Source organism: Pan troglodytes, chromosome 3 (genome assembly GCF_028858775.2).
Source record: "Pan troglodytes isolate AG18354 chromosome 3, NHGRI_mPanTro3-v2.0_pri, whole genome shotgun sequence".
NCBI classification, from domain to species: Eukaryota; Metazoa; Chordata; class Mammalia; order Primates; family Hominidae; genus Pan; species Pan troglodytes.
Genome location: NC_072401.2, coordinates 47,012,846 through 47,021,882, shown reverse-complemented (window position 1 = coordinate 47,021,882; position 9,037 = coordinate 47,012,846).

Genomic DNA, 9,037 nt, shown 5'->3' with positions numbered 1-9,037 from the left:
TACCAAAAATTTATTCTGGTTTCAGTTATCATTACAATGATTGTTAATATCCCATTGGTCAAAACAACCTGTCTTACAATTGTTTATAAATAATTATTAAACACAAATCATTCATTTCTTTGAAAAGCCTGTTCACCCACATTATATATGGTTCTGGTGATGTGGTGCAGCCCCAGGCAGGGCATGGGTCCCAGGTTGGTTATGCTTGTGAAAGATTATTGAGTAACATCTGTGAAAAGAGGAAGAAGAATTGGGCACCAGCTAACCACACTGCTTGCAGCTGGGCAGCCAGTCTTTTCTTGAGGAGAATCTGGGAGGTGCATTTCAATGCCAGCAACAGCATTACCCAGGCTTAGCCCATCATAGAGCTCTATATCCTTGGAAACTGATTGGACCAAAAGATTGAGCATGTGACCTTAGCAGGGCCAATTAAAATTCTTTCTGAAAAATGCTATAAAATACAAAACTTAGCCGGGTGTGGAGGCGGATGCCTGTAATCCCAGCTACTTGGGAGGCTGATGCAGGAGAATAGCGTGAGCCCGGGAGGCAGAGCTTACAGTGAGTCGAGATCACGCCACTGCACTCCAGCCTGGGCCACAGAGCAAGACTCTGACTCAACAACAACAAAAAAAAACAAACAAACGAAAAAAAGAAGTGGCTGGAAGGAAACCGCTCTCTCTTTTCTGTTGGAATTGTTTACTTGGATTGAGTGCATTGCCTTGCTGGTGGCCATCTTCCCTGGCTACGTGGAGGAAGTCTGACTATAGCAGGGGAGAATGATTCCAATGTTCAGGCAGAGGAGAGGAGAGGAGGGCAGGGGAGGGGAGGGGGCAGAGGGGAGGGGAGGGGGCAGAGGGGAGGGGAGGGGTGTGGGGGAGGGGAGGGGAAGGGAGTTCAAGGTCCTGGCTTCTGGTAGCTCTCCCTTAGATTCTATGACCTGCCCCGCAAATCCTCACAGCTACATGAGCCAAAAATTACCAACTTCTACCTCCCCTGCGGTGGCCCTTTTTTACTTTGGTTAAATAAGGCCGGGCGCAGTGGCTCACATCTGTATTCCCAGCACTTTGGAAGGCCGAGGCGGGTGGATCACGAGGTCAAGAGATCGGTATCATCCTGGCCAACATGGTGAAACCCCGTCTCTACTGAAAATACAAAAATTAGCCGGGCTTGGTGGCGCTTGCCTGTAGTCCCAGCTACTCGGGAGGCTGAGGCAGGAGAATCGCTTGAACCCGGGAGACGGAGGTTGCAGTGAGCTGAGATTGCGCCACTGCACTCCAGCCTGGGTGACAGAGCAGGACCCCATCTCAAAAAAAAAAAAAAAAAAGTTCAAGTTGAATTTCATTCCCATCACTTTACAGCTGAAAAACTCTTGAGCAATAATACACTTAAAATTATACTGTCCTGGTTGGGCGTGCTGACTCACGCCTGTAATCCCAGCACTTTGGGAGGCCAAGGCGGGCGGGCGGATCACGAGGTCAGGAGATCAAGACCATCCTGGCTAACACGGTGAAACCCTGTCTCTACTAAAAATACAAAAAAAAAAAAAAAAAAAAAAAATTAGCCAGGTGTGGTGGCGGGAGCCTATAGTCCCAGCGCTACTTGGGAGGCTGAGGCAGGAGAATCATGTGGACCTGGAAGGCGAAGCTTGCAGTGTGCCGAGATCGCACCACTGCACTCCAGCCTGGGTGACAGAGTGAGACTCCGTCTCAAAAAAAAAAAAAATTATACTGTCCTAGCAGTGGAAAGTTGCTCTTTAAGAGATCAGCAGACATTGTTTCTTATCTGATTTGAACTTGTGAGTAAGCAATAAAAACGTCATTGAGGAGCTGGGCGCGGTGGCTCACACCTGTAATTCCGGCACTTTGGGAGGCCGAGGTGGGCGGATCTCTTGAGGTCAGGAGTTTGACACCAGCCTGGCCAACATGGAAACCCCGTTTCTACTAAAAATACAAAAATTAGCCTGGAGTGGTGGCACACTCATGTAATCCTACCTACTTGGAAGGCTGAGGCAGGAGAATGGCTTGAACCCGGAAGCGGAGGTTGCAGTCAGCCGAGATTGCGGCACTGCACTCCAGCCTGGGTGACAGAGCAAGATCGTGTTTCAAAAGAAAAAAAAACAAAAAACACCTCATTGAGGGAAGATCGTTTTTTAGCATTCTACCCACAAGATCTTTGTGGTAACTGGCTATTGATTGAAGGATATATATATGTTAGATATATGTTAGAAACATGAGATAATTTTTTTCCTCCAAATGTCTACATATTTTTTAAGTTTGAAACAATTTTGGACAGAAAAGTTGCAAGAATAGGCTAAAGCTCCCATATGTCCTTCACCTAGCTTCCCCTAAAATTAACATCTCCTATAACCATAATACAATGATTAAAAATGGGAAATTAACATTGGTACAGTAATATACTAATGACTAATGACATTATTTGAATCTCAAGAGTTTTTCCATGAATGTTCTCTATTGGTTTGAGTATCTAATCCAGGATTCCACATTACATTTGTTGTCATCTCTCCTTAGTCTCCTCCATCTGGAGAAGTTCCTCAGTTTTTCCTTATCTTTCATGACTGACATATTTGAAGAACACTGGTCTGCTATTTTGTAGAATATATCTCAATTTGGGTTTCTCTGCCATTTTCTCAGTAATCATATCAGATCATATATGATGTCAATGTGTTTTATTACTGGTGATGTTAACCTTGATCACTTGGCTAAGGTGGGGTTTGTCTGTCTCCACTATAAAGTTACTATTTTCCCCTTTGTAATCAATAAACATCTTGGATGAGCTACTTGAAACTATGCAAATATCCTGTTTCTCCTGTCACTTTCACTTACTAATTTTAGTTTCCTTGGTAGATTTTGCTTGCAAAAGTAATTTTCTATTTCCTCATTTTTTGTTCATTCATTAATTAAAATTATTCTGCGAGGAAAAGTTCTTCCTTTTTTCCCGTTTATTTACCCATTAGATTATTTATTTACTTATTTTATTCTCTGGATTATAATCTAATACTATCATTATTTATTTTATTGCTCAAAGTGTTCCCACTTTGGCTATTGAGAGGTCCTTTGGCTTGGCTCCTGTGTCCTTTTCACATGCTCTCATCCATTATGAGCACTTTCTTGCTCTCTGGCATCACAAGATACTCCAGGTTCATCTTGTATTTTCCCTTCCCCAGCCCTGGAATTAACCTCTTCCTCAAGGAGCCTTGGTTCCTTGTGCTGGAGAATGGTATTTAGAAACCAAGATTTAGTTGCTAGCTGGGCTCATTGCTGTTGGGTTATCAGTACTTTTAGGCCACTTCAGTACAGCTAGGATAAGTATGTATATTTACATATATATGTGAATATGTATACATACATGCTGCATACATACATCTCTATCCTATCTATCCATCTATCTTCATCATCATCATCATTTTCTGTCCAATCTTAAAATGATTTCAGAATTGCTAATGCATACCTCTATGAGAAGCAAATTTACTAATTAGATTACAGAGTTTGTGTACAGTTCCTTTCATCTTTAGCCTCACAATATCCAGTCAAAATACTGTTTTCCAGGCTGGGCATGGTGGCTCACGACTGTAATCCCAGCACTTTGGGAGGCCGAGGTAGGCAGATTACTTGAGGTCAGGAGTTCAAGACCAGCCTGGTCAACATGGTGAATGAAACCATGTCTCTACTAAAAATACAAAAATTAGCTGGGCATGGCGGCGTGCGCCTGTAATCCCAGCTACGCTACCTACGCAGGAGGCTGAGGCAGGAGAATAGCTTGAACCCAGGAGGCGGAGGTTGCAGTGAGCTGGGATCACACCACTGCACTCCAGTCTAGGGTACAGAATGAGACTCCGTTTCTAAATAAATAAATAAATAAATAAAAATAATAAAATAAAATAAATACTGTTTTTCAAACTTCCTTAGGGTAGTTCTTTCCTTTCCTACCCCCTTTAGTGTGGTTAAGTAAGCTATACCCTCCTCATCTCTGCTGCCTATTCCTATTCCCCCCTTCTTTCCACTCCTTTCCTACCCATCCCCTAAAGGTAACCAATTTCTTTAGTTTTTGGTTTATCCTCCTATTTCTTTTGTACAAATGAGCAGATACCTGCATATTTTCTTAAGTGAAAGCACACTATGGCTACTCTTTTGCACTTTGCTTTTTAAAACTTAAATCCTGGAAAACATTTCATATTAGCTAATAGAGATCTTCTTCATTATTTTTTAGTAGCTATAGGGTACTCCATTGTGTGGGAATACCATAGTTTATTCAGCCATCTCCTATGTGTGGACATTTAGTTTGTTTTTAATAGTTTGCAATTATAAACAGTGCTGCAAGAAATAACTGAATGCATGTGTATGTTCCTATCGTTGGAGGTTTATCTTCAGAATAGGTTCTAGAAGTGGGACTGTGGTCAAAAGGTAAGTGTGTATGTAGTTTTGTTAGGTAATGCCAAGCTTTCTTCTAGAAAGGTGATACTAGTTGTATTCCCACTAGAAATGTATGGGAGTATCTGCTTCCTCATCTCACCAAAACACTCTGTTGCATGTGTTTCATGCTTTTTAATTTTTGCCAATTTGATAAGTGAAAAATTGTGTTTTTGTGTTTTAAGCTGTATTTCTCTAATTTCGAGTTTGATTATTTTTTCATGTTTTGGGGCTGTTTTAAAATCTTATTTTGTGTGTGTGTGAGACTCGTCAGGTCATATTTTTGTTATATTTTTCTATTGAGTTTTGGCCCTTATTCCTCAATTTTCTTTTGTTTTAGAGACAGAATCTTGCTCTGTTACTCATGCTGGGGTGCAATGACATGTTCACAGCTCAATGACTGCAGCCTTGAACTCCTGGGCTCAAGTAATCCTCCTGCCTCAGTTTTCCAAGTAGCTGAGACCACACTTGGAACTATACCAGGCTTTTTTTTTTTTAATTTATTTTTTTGAAATGAGGTTTTCTGATGTTGGCTAGGCTGGTCTGAAACTTCTGAACTCAAGTGATCCTCCAGTCTCAGCCTCCCAAAGTGCTGGGATTACAGGCCTGTGGGACCACACCCGGCCTCAGTTTTTAAGAGTTCTTTATACATCAGAGATATTAACCCTGTGAATGTGGAATATGTTGCAAATACTTTCTCCCAGTTTGTTGTCTTTTGACTTTGTTTATGGCATTTTTTAGCATGTAATTAACAAAAATTTATGTAGTCAAATGTATCAGTCTTTTCTTTTATTGCATCTAGATTTTTGAGTTATAGTTTAAAAGCGTTCCCCTGCACTGAGATTAATGAGGAATTCAACCATGTTTTCTTTTTTTAATTTGAGACGGAATTTCACTTTTGTTGCCCAGGCTGGAGTGCAATGGCGTGATCTCGGCTCACAGCAACTTCTGCCTACCAGGTTCAAGCAATTCTCCTGCCTCAGCCTCCCAAGTAGCTGGGATTACAGGCATGGGCCACCGTACCTGGCTAATTTTGTATTTTTAGTAGAGGTGGGGTTTCACCACGTTGGTCAGGCTGGTCTCAAACTCCTGACCTCAAGTGATCCATCCACCTTGGCCCCTCGAAGTACTGGGATTACAGGTGTGAGCCACCGTGCCCGGCCTCATGTTTTCTTCTAATACTTTCATGGTCTCATTTTTTACACTGGGCTCCCTAATCCATCTAGAGTTTATTTTTGTGTATAGTGTGAGCTCTAGATCTAATTTTCTCTTATTTTCAAACAACTAAGCAGTCATTCCAACACTATTTATTAAAAGTCTACTTTGCTCCATCCGGGGATTTAAGATGGCATCTTTATCGCATACATTTCTACATGTACCAAGTGCCTAAATTTGATAAGCACAAATCTGAAAGACAGAAAGATGTCTAAGTCCAGATAATTATTTTTACTCCATCATCTTTTGGTTTTGATCCCCAGTATTTAATCTCTGATATAGTCTATGACTTGCCTTCTCTTTTCTTTAACATTTATTACACTTTGCATACTTCTCTCACCCCTTTATCCCTCTTCCCCCAAACTCCTCACTTTGACCCTAAAGTCACTTTACAGCTCTGAAGTTGGATATATGACATATGTCTATATATGTTTTTTTCCTCTTGGCACTAGATTTTCTGAACAGGCCATGTAGACTTAGCATACCATGTAAAAGAAAAAAAAAAAAAAGGAAGAGCTGGTGTTTCAGTTTTGAAATATGTTCCCCAAATTCTTCACTACTTCTTTTGATGCTTCTTTCATTTTTTTTTTTTTCTTTTTAGACGAGTCTCCCTCTGTTGCTCAAGCTGGAGTTCAATGGTGTAACCTCTGCTCACTGCAACCCCAGCCTCCCATGTTCAAGCAATTCTCGTGCCTCAGCCTCCTGAGTAGCTGGGATTACAGGAGTGCACTGCCACACCTGGCTAATTTTTGTATTTTTTAGTAGAGACAGGGTTTCACCATGTTGCCAGGCTGGTTTCAAACTCATGGTCTCAAGTGATCCGCCTGCCTCAGCCTCCCAAAGTGCCGGGGTTACAGGCATGAGCCACTGCGCCCAGCTTGTTTTGTTTTTTAATTAGAGACGAGGGTCTTGCTTTGTTGTCCAGGCTGGTCTCAAATTCCTGGCCTCAAGTGATCTGCCTGCGTCGGCCTCCCAAAGTTCTGGCATTACAGGCGTGAGCCACTGCGCCCGGCCTAATACTTCTTTTATCTAAAGGAGAGGTCTATGCCCTCTTCCCCTTGAAGCTGAACTTTGTGGCTTCTTGGCCATAGAAAACAGCAGAACTGATTCTGTGCCCCTTTCTGGGCCAGCCTTATGAAACTAACATCTTCTACTTTCTGTTTCTTGGAATGCTTGCCCTTGGAACCCTGCAGCCCATGAGAGGCCTATGTGGAGAAAAGCTGAAACCCAGACCACATCCCCAGCTGAACTCCCAGCTAAGCGTCAGCACCAGCTTGCCAGCCATCTTGGTAATAGCTCCTCCTTGTACAACGACCCCAGCTGATGCTATTTGGAGTAGATATACTGTCCTCTCTGAGCTCTGCACAGATTGCAGATTTGTGAGCAAAATAAATGGTTGGTGGTTTAAGCCACTAAGTTGTGGGGTGGTTTGTTTCCAGAAATAGATAACTGATAAAACTAAAGGCAAACAATATAATATAGATTTCTCAAAAAATTTCATTATGAAACAGGAATTTGGCACACTTGAACAAATTTCTTCCTGCTGACTCCAGTTCACCATGAATAATAGCCTTAAAAAACAATATGAAGGCTGGGCACGGTGGCTCACTCCTGTAATCCCAGCACTTTGGGAGGCCGAGGCAGGCAGATCACTTGAGGTCAGGAGTTTGAGACCAGCCTGGCCAACATGGTGAAATCCTGTCTCTACTAAAAATACAAAAATTAGCCAGGCATGATGGTGTGTGCCTGTAATCCCAACTACTCAGGAGGCTGAGGCAGGAGAATTTCTTGAACCCGGGAGGCGGAGGCTGCAGTGAGATTATATCATGCCATTGCGCTCCATCCTGGGCGACACTGCGAGACTCCGTCTCAAAACAAACAAAAAAATGACATGAAAATTGAAAAGGGAAGGCCGGGCGCGGTGGCTCACGCCTAATCCTAGCACTCTGGGAGGCTGAGGCGGGCGGATCATGAGGTCAGGAGATCGAGACCATCCTGGCTAACATGGTGAAACCCGTCTCTACTAAAAATACAACAAGTTAGCTAGGCGTGGTGGTGGGCGCCTGTAGTCCCAGCTACTCGGGAGGCTGAGGCAGGAGAATGGCATGAAGCTGGGAGGTGGAGCTTGCAGTGAGCCAAGATCGCGCCACTGCACTCCAGCCTGAGTGACAGAGCGAGACTCTGTCTCAAAAAAAAAAAAAAAAAGAAAAAAGAAAAAAAGAAAATTGAAAAGGGAAAAAATTCACTCCATACTATTATCCATTCTAAATCTAAATTCCAAATCTAAATCCAAAGAAATCTAAATGTAAAGAAATTATGATATATTCTTTTTCTGTCATCACTAATCTGTGGTCTATATTTACATAAAGCACTTTTACACTGTCACAAAATCTGCCTTTTCTTACTCTAGGGTTGATGCCAATATGGCAAGTGGCTGCTATATTTATATGCTCTTTTGTACTTTCTCTCTCCTTGCTTCCTCCTTCCTTCCCCTTCCCTTTCCCTTCCCCTTCCCCTTCCCCTTCCCTGCCCCTTCCCCTTCCCTTCCCCTTTCCCGTTCCCTTTCTCTTTCCCTTTCCCTTTTCCTTTCATTTTTTGAGACAAGGTCTCACTCTGTTGCCCAGGCTGGAGTGCAGTGGCGCCATCATGGCTCACTGCAACCTTGACCTCCCAGGCTCAAGCAGTCCTTCCATCTTGGCCTCACAAAGTGCCGGGATTACAGGCATGAGCCGTTATGCCCAGTCTAAGACCATATCATTTACAACTCACTTGGTAAAGGAGAAGATATGTATTGCAATAGTAACGTCTGTGGAAACCTATTTCTGTGGTTAGATTCTGGTGCAATTCAAGCTCATGCCAGCAACCTGAGTCACTTTATGTCTGATGGAAGTATCTTCCCAGAAGGTTACAACTGAGAATATGGTTTTATGATTAGGAGTATGTGTTATGGAAGAAGTTATGACATTTGTTATAAAATTGTAGATATATCTACAATTGTAGATTAAATTGTAGATAAACAATTTATCTACAATTTAAATTAAAATTGCAGCTATATCTTTATTGTGGAGCCCCTAACTACAGATTAAATTCCTGACCACCTTCTGCAGCCAGATGGAAGACTTCATTTTGGTGATGGGGGACACTGTCTCCGTACTCAATAGCTGTGGAGTTGTAGATAGGCTGTGCTTTCTTCATGAAATCTGGGAACTCTTGTTAGGGAGAGGCTATGAAATAGAAACCCACTTAGGTACTCCCTCCCCGCTCCCACCTAAGCAAAACAAGATAGAAAGAAACAAAAGTCTAAGGGCAGAGATATAAATAGCCCTTATAAATGACTGGAACCAGGAACTGGAACAGGGTTGGGACTACCTGTGTTTGTTCTTTTTAATTGCCGA